Source organism: Amblyomma mixtum, chromosome 10 (genome assembly GCF_055824585.1).
Source record: "Amblyomma mixtum isolate Tamu chromosome 10, ASM5582458v1, whole genome shotgun sequence".
NCBI lineage: Eukaryota > Metazoa > Arthropoda > Arachnida > Ixodida > Ixodidae > Amblyomma > Amblyomma mixtum.
Genome location: NC_143021.1, coordinates 55,074,849 through 55,087,405, shown reverse-complemented (window position 1 = coordinate 55,087,405; position 12,557 = coordinate 55,074,849).

Below are 12,557 nucleotides of genomic sequence, written 5' to 3'. Positions count from 1 at the left end.
CAGCGATGTATGCAGATAGCAACTTTGTCTTTCATTAGCCTTGTTCTGCAAGCACATGCACATCGGCATCGTGCGTACTCGCGTAGCGCAGCTCATGTGAAAAAAAAGAGCAGAATAGGCACACCCTTAGGAAGAACAGAAAAGAGAAAATCTTTTATTGCGAAGAAATACTACTTTCGCTACCACCTCAGCCCGTGCCGTGCCGCGGCCGCATAGCCACGCTTGACCTTTCGCGTGACCTCGCTGCGTGACGTCATACCATCTGTGTAAAAACGGGGCCCCAACTCACGCCGTCGCCTTGCGCGGCGCATAGCCACGGCCTGACTCCCGCTCCTCTCACCAGGGGCGCTGCGCGCTATGTGACGTTATACCATCTGTGTAAAAACGGGGCCCCATCTCACACCGTCGCCTTGCGCGGCGCATAGCCACGGCCTGACTCCCGCTCCTCTCACCAGGGGCGCTGCGCGCTATGTGACTTCATACCATCTGCTTAAAAACGGGGCCCTATCTCACGCCATTGCCTTGCGCGGCGCATGCCACGGCCGCGACCTGACTGCGCTCTTCTCGTCAAGCCCATGAGATGCCGCCTCCAGCCTATAGAGCATCACCACAAGCGGTACAATAGCAGAACCACGTATTGCTTCGCGATTACCAGGCTTAACAAAGCTAAGCCACAGCCATTTTTTTTTTTGCGCGGAAGCAAGACCACGAAGCATTCCGCAGTAGTTAGAAAACAGATTTAAAAACAGTACTACAATGATTGTATCAACAATAAATGCTAGAGCAACATTAGGCAGCTCATAATTCACCGAAAATCAAGATTTTCAATTTTGGTACGGCAGGCACACCACAGAGGCAATTACATATCATACTGAGTGTATGGATTATGGGGGTTTAACGTCCCAACGCGACTCAGGTTATGAGGACGCCGTAGTGAATGGCTCGAGAAATTCTATCACCTGGGGTTCTTTAACGAGCGCTGACATCGCCCAGCACACGGGCCTCTGGAATTTCGCCCCATCGAAATTCGACCACCGCGGCCGGGATCAGACCCAAATCTTTCGGGTCAGCATCAGAGCGCCATAACCACTGCGCCACCACAGCGGCGCATACTTAGTATACTAATCACAGGAAGTGATGAATGAACTTTTTCTGACAGTTTCAGCAGCAAGCAAACTAATGTACTTTTTATAAAGGTGCATTTATGTGCATGCTTTATACTGAATCTCACTGCAGTGTTCGGCGATGCGAAAAGATACTGCAATGACGCAGTGTTTCTTGGTCCGACAGGACTGATGAATATCTCAATATATGTTTGCAGGCGCCGGTAGGAATCAGCATGAGATGGCAGCCTTGCGGGAACCAGTCACAGGTGTCCTCGGGCCTCGAAATCTTGTGCTTGTCAGGTGGCATAGACAGGAGCGAGTGAGAACTCCCTGCGTACTCGACGCAGCAGTGGGCATGGGCGTATTGTTATAACCAAGCAATTATTGTAGCGCGCAAAATTCCAGCAGTCACGATAGCAGTCTTGGTAATCTGCTTCCAACAAGCAGTATACTCCGTTCCATAATCAGGTGCAACTCTGCCAAGGCTAGCGCTCTTGTTTGCGCTGCCTACATCTGCGGTCAAAAAGTACTGCTTTCCTTTTGGTGAGCGAGAAGCAGTGAATGCTTTGCCCAGAGGCTTTCTATGTTGTTCATTTATCGTGAGTTGGAATAAATGCACTCTTACTGCTGACGACATGCACCCCCTTTCTCGTTCCTTGGACCACTGGGCCAGAAAACATGCGCGGAGTAACACACCCAGCAAACGAAAAGCCTCTCAGAGGCGTCTAGTTAGACGTTTTTGAGAGGTTTTCGGTTTGCTGGGCGTCTTCCTTTAGTTTTTCATAGCAACTGGTTCCATACGTTTCACAGCGTTGCACGCGATGTATGAAACATAATATAGGTGGAGTCCATGGTAGAGAGAGGGTGCGGTAGATGGTCCTTGGCGATCACGAAATGAACAAGGGAGGGGAAAACCTCAGGTTGCTAGAGCCAACGTTTCGACAAGGGGACTTGTCTTCGTCTGGGCAAAGCGTTCATCATCGGCAGGAATTAAATAGGGCCTTCGCTCCGAGGAGGAAGGCCCCGGGGGTGGGGAAGGAAAGTGGTGTGAGAGGGGATGCGTGTCAGGAAGGGGAGGGAGGTGAATCATGATTCGTTAGGCTGCAATAGTGGAACAAATTATATCCGGGGGGTGTGTAAAAAAAAAAAGGCTTTGAAGGGGCTGCGACGGGGGAGGAGGCGCTGGGTGAACCTGCAAAACTCAGATAAAAGGATTAGTCAGCGTGGTACAGGAAAATGAGAACAAGGAGAAAAAAAAAAGAAAAAAAAAGAAAGAAGCTGGCACTGGAAGGAGAAAGGAAGGGGGGCATTTCCAAGGAAGGACAAGGCAGGGGGAGGGGGGAAATGGCTCGTGTTCAGAGAAAGCCAAAAAGTGGGGGCGGAGGGGGTAACAGGAGTGTCATGGTTTCCGAGAACTGGTAGCAGGGGATTAGGAGAAGAAAAAAAAAAGTGAACAAAGGGAGAGGGTGACAAGGCCGGAAATGTGGTGGAAGATATGACGTGGGAAGGGTGCAAGGAGCGACAATATACTTATGTGAGGTTCTAGGAAATAGTCTGACCACGTGCAAGACATTTGTTAATTTAAAATTATGCTGACCCTGGAATGTACCTGAGAGATTCCAGGTTTCCTCTGGACATGTTAATCCCTGTTGGTTGCAGTGTTTTAAATTTGTGGATTAGGAATGCTTCTCTGTATTTTCTGTCCCTAGTCGATTTGAAGCCTGACTGAAGAATGAACAATTTGAGTTCGTCGAAATTGTGATGGCGTTGATTAAAATGGGTCGACACTGCCTTCTGTTCATTCCGTGTTGTGTGACATTCGAAGCCCATATGCTTCCATGCGATGCCTTACGAAACCCCAGAATGCGGGCCTGCAAGCGATGTCTGTCAAAAGTACAGAGCCACGGCTTCTGTTTCTTGGTGGCGCAAAGAAACTGTGAGCCCAACGAGGTTGCCTAAAGTCCCTAGATCAGCTTTGCTATGTAGCGAAAACGTTTGCGCCACTCCAGACGCATACTATTGGACAGTGCCCACTTACGGTATAGAAGCTGCTTCCGTTCGTCATGTTCTTCATGAAGCAGTCCGGCTCAAAGTCTGCGTGTCGTTTCGTGTACGTAAGGTCTCATATTTTATGCTTTTTTTATGCTGGGAAGTGCTGCCCGCTGAAATTGTGCTTGTTGTTATCAACCTTTGAGTGCCCAGTGGACATTTAGGTGCCACCTGTTTGGAAATTCGGCGCGAACGTCCACACAGCAAGCAACGAAGCGATCAGGCATTAGGCCTACTTCACGCCGAGGGAAGGAGCGGGGTGTTGCATGCGAGCGGGTGGTTATGAAAGCCATCAGACGAAGTGGAGTATGTGGTCTGGTGCGTTACTCACCTATGTAGTGACGACACAGGCACTTCTTCTTCAAGAGGAGCAATATCCTTGCGGCAGAAAAACTTGGTTGTCAAGAGGTCGCGACAGCCTGCCCATGCCGGCGTCTGCCTACCGGTCTCGGCTGGCGACGGCTGCGTAACTGACTGGGCAGCAAAAGCCACGTGGTAATCACCTTGTATCACGTGATCCAATTCTCAGTTGTGACGTCAGGTATGGGGTACATATAACGAAAGCTGTGCGCTTGACTTAGACTATAGCCAAACGGGCGAGTTGGTGGTACATATTGAAGGCCAACAGCGTAACGACACAGACAAAGTCGAAGAAAACACAGGACAAGCGCTGACTCACAACTGAAATTTATTCAAGGAAAGTAGTGCATTTTATAGAAAAAGTGGCCAACTTATCAGCTAGTACACAAACAAAACTCATGTTCTACGTGACGGTGACATCGAGGTATGCAACCTCACTGTCATATAATGAAATAGATGGCTTACTGACGCATAACCTTGTTTTTTTCCTCATGTGATATGCTTCCATAATCTCACGTGTTAATCGGGACGGGTGTTTGTAGAGGATATCACAGTAAGGCAATGAAGGAAAACAAGATTGGCAGTCTCGAACATGGTCAACTAGATTATTAGATTTGTTAGCTTCCAGATTATTTGCATGCTCTTTGAAACGTGTATTGATGCAACCCCCCGTCTGCCCGATATATATTTGTCAGCATGACATTGGGATTTTGTAAACTACCTCTTCTGCGCATGGCACATACATTGTTTCGTGCTTAATCCCACAAAATGTTTCAGATTCTTTTCGTTGCTCAGCCTTTTTTTCCAAAACACCACAAACCCTTTTAAGTTTCTTGGGTGCGGAAAAAACAACCCCTACGCCATACCTTTTTGCCATATTTTTAAGATCATGTGACAGGCGATGTACATAAGGGAGAATGGCAAACCTTTTTCTTTCGTTCTCTTTTCCAGGACTAGGCACCAAATATGGATTCTTAAGCTTGTTTGGCTACCTTGTTACAGCCCAATAACATAACACCATCCGGGTCTCCAGCTTCCTTTAACCTTTTAACTTGTTCATTGAAGCTATTGGTTGCCATATGGATACAGGATTTGGATAATGAGGACAAAAGAGATGAGACAGCAATTCCTGTTTTAACTGTTTTGGAATGATGCGATTTATAATTTAACAGCGGTTTTCCCATCCTTGGACGATATTCCCAACAAGGTGCACTACATCTGGTGGACGGTATTCAAGAAGACATGTTCCTAGCTCTATTAATTTATTTACGATACTCCTAGCGTTTAAGTTTGCTATGACTAGTCGTCTGAATGGATCCTTCCTCGATCACTGTTGTGATCGAGCGTGTTTTTTTATACGGCTAATTTTTCTTCTTCCGTAGCATCCCGCGAGAACAGTTGGCCATTAACCTTAAAGTTTTCGTACACGAGAAAAACTTGATCGTTTTGTCTCGATTAGGCTTCCAGCTATTGCACAGCTTTTTTCTTATGTTGCGCAGTCGCTGGGAAAAGTCTTCGCTGACCGAAAAAGACGAACCCTTTAGCTTCGAACAATTTCTCAAAATCTTTGCTTTATCTCTGGAGTCCAGTAGTTTGAAGATGACAGGACGCGTCTTGTTTTCCCTTCTTGTGCCCAAGAGATGTATACATTCAATCCCAGAGGTTGTCACGCCAAGTTTGCCTTGAAGGATGCCATCAGTTACTTATTTTTCTAGGATTTCGGTTGTCTCATCTTCATGCTCACTTTAGCCATAAATAATCAAGTTCGAGCGGCTGCTTCTGTTTTCATAATCTGCGATCTTTTATTCAGTCTCCTTAACCCTCACCTCGAGCTGCGCAAGCGTATCCAATTTATGATGGACGAGCTCCAAAGATTCACGTGTTTCTTTATTTTCGCTCTTGATAGCTTTTATGTCAACAGCCATACTTAGAATTTCAGTATGGACCTGCTGCATGTTAGGGCCAGTGTTGCTTTCTACATCCCCAGCAAGTAGCAAAAGACGTTTCAAAGAAACCGCATAGCTCAAGAGTTAAACACTCCCGCCATGAGTACGGCAGCACCAGAAAAAAAAACAAGTCGTTACATTCGGAAGCACTTAACGAATCGTTTGCTCACCTGGAGCAGAAAGGCGAAATGGTTGGTGACTCCCATGTTTGCTACGGTGCCGCAGTGGCCAATGCAGGAGTTCAGCGCGTTCCACGCTTTAGTGGCGCATGATATCGATGCCGTTGAGGATGCGACCGGTATTCAAAAAAGATTCTGCACCAGGGAAATCCAGGTGGGGGGATGGCGCATTGTGCGGCAGTGCGGAGCAGTTGACGCATGTGGCATCATTCCTGGCCAGAATGCTGATGATATACGGATGGCCCATGCTACAATTACAGGGATCAGCCAGCATCAACCGGGAAGAGCCTGAAGCAGAAAGACTAAAGGGTTGGTGACGCCCGTGTTTTCTTCGGTGCCGCAGGGCCCAGTGTGGATGTCACTGTGTTGCGTTTAAAACAGAAGCAGAATAGCTTTTTTTTGCGGAAATCATTTTTTGTTGTGTGCGTTTTCGTATGCATTTCTTTTCGCGCTGTAGCTAAATCTGTTCGGTTCGGAACTGAAAGCTGTGACTTACGTGAACTGCACCGCACGAGACTACGATGGCGCACATTACGCCCTCCTGACATCATACACAACATCGTACACAACGAGACTCATGTTTCTTGAGGCAGCAGTCTTATTGTGATAAGAACCCTTGACCGTTTTGCATAATCTAGCAGCTTGTTGTGAAAGGTGTTGCCGCCATGTGCCGCCACTCCAGTATAGAAAGGGAGTTAATTGTGCCAAATGTTCCACTAGTGCCGAAATGGAGTAAAAAACACCATTTTGTGCGATCCGCCCCGCCACCTAGCGTCTCGTCTGCTTCTGGTCAGTTGTCTGATAATGACGGTGAGTGAAGACCGCTTGGTTACCATCGTCGCTGGATATCTGCTCCCTTCTGCTCCTTCACGGGCGCCTGCCGCGGTACAAGATATCGGCTTGTCGCCGTTTTTCGCTACAGTACGCTATATAATTGAATTGCTCCTGTAAAGCCTCCAGTGCTCTAACCATACCTGACTTTCCTTGGTTAGTGTTTCCACCCCGTTACAGCCACCGTTTAGGCCTAATTCTCACAGGATTTTTTCAATGTGGTTCTCGCAATGTGTTGCAGCCGATTATGTGTTGCATGAACATGAAACTCTGATAGAACATATTGTCAACGCTGAGCTCTTGGTTGAGCTCATCAGGCTACATTTTTCCTTGGTCACATTGAAAAGCCAAGCCCTAATGAAGTGAATATGAAGGAAAACACGGCCATTCCAAACTGCCATCAGGGCTGTTTTCAACTTTTCTGTTCTGGTTTTTAGTCAAATATAGCGTGGTTCATGACCGTGAAAACTACCCGGCGACTCCTTTTAGTTTTAAACTATTGATTATAATGTTACATCCCTTTATCTATGAACATGGCCAGCAAAACGAGCTCGTACCGCAAAAGGAGATGACAAGCAGACGACTCCCGCCGCCTACACCGCCGCTGGGCTTGCAGACCGCGAAAAGAATGCGTGACGCGGGGTGACATTAGGACAGCGATTTTTCCAAGTTGGGTGGCCGGCAGCCCGCAGAGTTACTGCCAGTTTCTGCCGCTGTCACTGCTGTAAGAATGAGCCTGAATGAGAATAAATAAACATGACGCTATTTTGGGCCTCCATTTCTGTGGGCAGTAAAAAATTTACTCCCTTATACTCCAAAACAACTCCGTTATATAAGGTAGTAAATAAAAAACGCCATACATATGAAGTAAAAAAATCTCCTTTTGGGTGTGCTTTAGAAGACAAGCCATTTACTCCATTTTGGGTGTTTTTTTGCTAACAGTACAGCGTTCTGCTGCTGGCCCGAAATACGCGGGTTGGATCCCGGCCATTGCAGCCGAATTTTGATGGAGGCGAAATTCCAGTGGCCCGTGTACTGTGCGATGTCAGTGCACGTTAATGAACCCCTGGTGGTCGAAATTTCCGGGGCCCTTCACCACGGCGTCCCTCCTAGCCTGAGTGGTTTCAGACGTTAAACCCTAATAAACCAAACTAACTACCAAATTATCACAATTTTAAGCGAACTTCTTGCTGGGCTAGTTGGTAATTCATTGTAAAGGCGCCAAAAACCGCACACACACAAGACAGGAGAACTGGACCCAGCGCCACTCACAACTAATTTATATGCAGAACCCAGATACATATATACACTTAGCCATCGCCTGCGCAAGGATCAAAATTACGCATCAATGTGATAACGACCGCTCAAAAGCTTTTTTTTCCGCCTGATACATAGACACAAAAGTTTCGCTAAACCAATAACTACCTTTCTTACTGATATAGAACGCTTCAATCAGTTCTCTGGCTTTGATATTGCTGCTTCTGGCAAGGATCCGCACGGATGAGAAGCATGGCTCACAAGAGCGTGATCTGATATCTGATATGTTTCAGCAAATTTGGACCCTCTTTATTTTGTTCTACGTTTCGTTCATGTTCCCGTACTACTATAACAATTTATTTTCCTTAAGGACTACAATGCGGGGCATTACATAAGGGCGAAGCAAGAAACGATAGCACGAATACTACGAACATTTGGAATATAGCAGTCAAGAGGTCGAACAAATTGTAAAAGAGTAGAAGCTTGGGCAAGTTGGCGATGGTTCACTTGCCACATACACGGACACGGAGCGCCCGTCCTGTGTGTCTCCCTAGTGTACGTGTCTTTTTAGCGCTATGGGGCAAGTGAAATTGTAAAAGATCAATTAATAACGAAACTCTCACCAATCACAAATATACTGCGGCCATCACGCAATGTCCGGAAGAGGAAAACGAGGACACTGTTTACATTCATGTATTTTGCAGAGGAAGGGATCAAGAAGTCCGAAAAATGTAATCAGTGAATAGGTGGTACAAAAGTAAAGGGAATGCACTAAAAGTTAGAATAAGGATGAAAATACCATAGTAGCAGGTTTCGGATGGTATTCAGTTGCAATTGCCTCAGGCAGCTCTTTCCACTATTCAGAGGCGAATGGCAAAAAGCAATTATGAAAGGCATTTGTGGAACCATGTTTACGGTGCAGGCTTATACAGTTAAAAAGACGGCGCGATGTTCTTTTGGAAGGGGGTACAAATATGCAGTACAAGTGAGGGAACTTGTAGTTTACACTGTGAAAAAGGCAGATTTGGGCAGTTCAGCGGGGAAACGACAGTGGCGGTATGTTTAGCGATGATTTGATGCCAGCAACACATATCATGATATAATACATCGGCCTGCGCGACTTTGTTCTGATTCCGAAGCGTCAGTTAAGTACGACTGGTACGGATTCTAAATGGGTGATGCATATTCTAGTTCTGTGCGAATGAATGTTTCGTAAGCAAGCTTGCGGATGGAAGGAAGAGACACCGATTGTAGCTTTCACAGTCGTTTGAGCGATTTCTAACTTTCCCCTATTATGCTTGACAAGCAATCAGACCAAGAAAGTTTGCTAGTAATGGTTATGCATAAGTACCGGTAGGACTCTACTTGTCATAGAGAAATTTATCTAACAGAATACTGATAAGTTAAGTAACTGCGTTTACGTCATACTGCCAGAAACTTCCATTTTAAAGCGTAGCTTCATCAACCATCGGGTGCACCAGTTAGTAATTTTGTTGAGGTCATTTTGGAGTGGGACTTGATCTGTGGAGGATGATATGCGTCGATACAGAATGCAGTCATCTGCGAAAAGGGCGAATTGAAGACGGTATAAATGTTGTCAATAAGGTCGTTTATATATACAAAAAAAAAGAAGATGGCCAAACACAGAGCCTAGAGGAACACCCGAAATAATGTTCGATGCTGACGAATGGTGGCTGTAAATTGGTCAAGGCGGAGGCTCGAAAGTTTATCTCTGAGGCGACGATGTGGTACGCCGTCGAATACTTTTGAGAAGTCGAGATAAATGACATCTGTTTGAATGCCAGAGTCAAGATTAAAATGCAGATTTGTTTTGAATTCAAACAGCTGTGTTTCGTGTTAACGGTGGCGGAAACCATGCGGATTCGGAAAGAAAAAAAGAATCGACATCAAGGTGTAATGTAATGACAGAGTACAGTACATGTTCCAGCAATCTGAAAGATATCCACGTCAAAAATTCGAAGGGTCTGAACGGCTGCCAGATTTGTGTACACGGATTACAGGGCTATTTTCCCAGCAATTAGGAATTGAGGTTCCGGGGATAGATTGAGCAGAAATTATCGGTAAAATCTAACTGAAATTCAGTTTGGCGCGTTAATAGATTTCAGGCGATTTTTTTTGTCGGGGCCTCGACAGCTGCCGACTTTAAGGTTGTCTATTGGTTTCGCTATGCCTTCAGATGGGATTGCGACTGGCTGCATTTCGGAAAAATTAAAACTGGGTTGGAAGCGAACATCGTAAGTTGGTTCATGAGTAAATACAGAAGCGAAATACTAGCTCATTACTTTAGCGCATAGGATATCTTGTACATGCGAGCCAGCAGGATTGGTCAATGTCATGTGTGGTGAACAGCGTTGCGGGGTTAATAAGCTACAAAATTTATCCATGCGCTCCTCCATAGCTGTTGGGGAATGAGAAACACGGCGTGCCGGGGAGGCAAGCCTCAATGAGGCGAGGCGTAGCTCAGCGGCGTGGCTGCCAGAGTCGTTTTCACCAGGCAGTTCTCCGAGGTCATAGGGCACATCAAAAAGATGGCAGTGGTTAATGTCCATGTACCTACCTGGATTCGTTGAGGGCCTTGTTGGGTCCTAGAAAGGACTTAGCAGGGCACAGGAATCAGAAATTAGCAGTGCCGATACGAAACGCATCCGCTCACTGGGGCCCTACGGCCTTCTAACGTTTCGAATACTTCCTCCTGACATCCTCTTTATGATAGGCAGACTGTGCCTGCTGCGTGCCTGGTGCCCAGTTTCTATGGTGATGTCACTCCTCTACTGAGGCCTGGAGTCGCTGTCCCATATTAAGGAGACAGCATTATGAATACTGTGTCGCAGAAAAACCAAGGTCGTTGTCGGCATCTGGACTCTTTCGCTACCGCTCCCTAGGCCACGTTCGCATATGATCGATTCAAATCGCCCACGCAAAAAAGTTCATTTTGGAGCGTCGTGGACGTGCTCTCCAATCTAGTTAGCAAGCTCAACAACTCGTCTTTCGATTGCAGTCTTAGTTTCAGTGTTTTGACATGAGGGGGCGCCGTGAAAAATAAAACTTTGAACGGCCCATGGAGGAAGAATGGAACGGCCGCAGCAGCATCAGCCGGAGAAAATGGCGTCTGCATCGCCGCGCGCTCCTCGAAAGCGAAAGCTGACACCGAGCAAGTCGGCCGGTTTCGGTTTCGTTTTTTGCGACGAAAGCATCGGTTATTAGTCGGGCAACAATGTACAAACGTCGGATTTCGGTCTCGACAGCGAGACTTCGCCTCGGGAGCCTGGAACGTCAGCACGTACTTGCATGTAATTTCTGTTTTCGTTTGCTCTGCGTTTTCTGCACTGCATACAGTTTGTAATTGATGACAGTGGTTTATTTTTCTGCTTCAGGGTCTTCACAACGCATGGCGAACACAGTTTGCCAAATGCTGAAGGTCGCGTCGCGTTTTTCAACCAAGACGACAGCTAGGTGTCCATATTGGCTCATCGCTGCGGAGCGGCGCTCGGAGATTTGCTCGACCTCTCGACTCTTTTTCTATGCTCTTCACGGCGGAAATGATGAAGACCGTGTGCGGAAACGCTAATAAGTATGTATGGATGAAGATTTTGAGCAAGCAAACATACGCTCGGCGTGACGGCTCATGGGAAGACGTAAATCTGTTGGAGATGCTGATGTTCATTGGAATCATCATATACATTGGAATTGTTGACCTGCCACGACTACATCTCTACTGAAATCCCAGAATAATCTATTCCGGCCCTCTGCCATCAAAAATCATTTCTCAAAACTGGTTTTTCGCTTTTTTTGTTTGTTTGTTTTTGCACGTAATGGACCCGGATGATTCAGTGGCGGCAGCATCTATTGGCAAGACTTGGAAAGTGTCCTGGCTTTTGAAGCACCTCGATAAAACTTATTTCACCGACCCTGATGTTTTACAGCTTGCGTAAAACGCCAACTTTTGTCAGCTGGCTTTCAGGGAGCAGCTCATTCAAGAAATGTTCGGGTATGATGAGGGAAAAGAATTCCACGCCCCCAATCCTCCCATAGAATCCATTCAACACTAACCGAAAAAAAGAAAAAAAAGAAGAAACTGCAAGCTCGGCTATCAGAGAACAAGGGAGGAACAAAGATAAAACCTTATTTGAAGCACCTGTCAGTCTACCTCTGCTTCACATCTTCACCCCTGATTGCTCTTCACAGTGGCACTACAGTCATGACCCCTGACTTGACAGGCCGTGGAAAGTGCAACAATTTTTTCTCATAGCTGAAACTGTGAATAATAACAGCTATAAACATGTGCAACAGTTTGTATATTCAAGTTTTCCTCAAATCAAGTTCTGGCTTAGTGCAGCCGGTAATTTTTGTTTTTGCTATATCCTTTTTTCGTCTTTTTAGCGAATTTCACTAATAAATGTTCATTTACTCTTGAACACACAACTATTCTGTTTGTTTCATTCAGAAGTGTAACTAATAAGCTACAATTTCATGCATTTCAATATGTGCTGGGTGTGTTAGTTCTTGCGAAAAAAAAAATTTCTTTCAGTACACTCCAAATCGTCCATTTTTCCGCGGTAGCGAAAGCGTTAATTGTGTGTGAAAAATCCACAAAACTCCCCAGAGAAGTAACCTAGGTGGAAGGTGTGCCACCTAGGTCACGTGGCCTTGTGGAGTCAGCACCACGTTCTCACCGGATTGTAAGCAAACTGCTCACAGGCAGGCCACCTAGGTCACGTGACGGCCACCACAACCTGCCCACTTGTCTGTAAGCAAAACTGCCCATTGTGGCAGCTAGTTACTGATTGGTGACGAGAGGTTGTTACAGA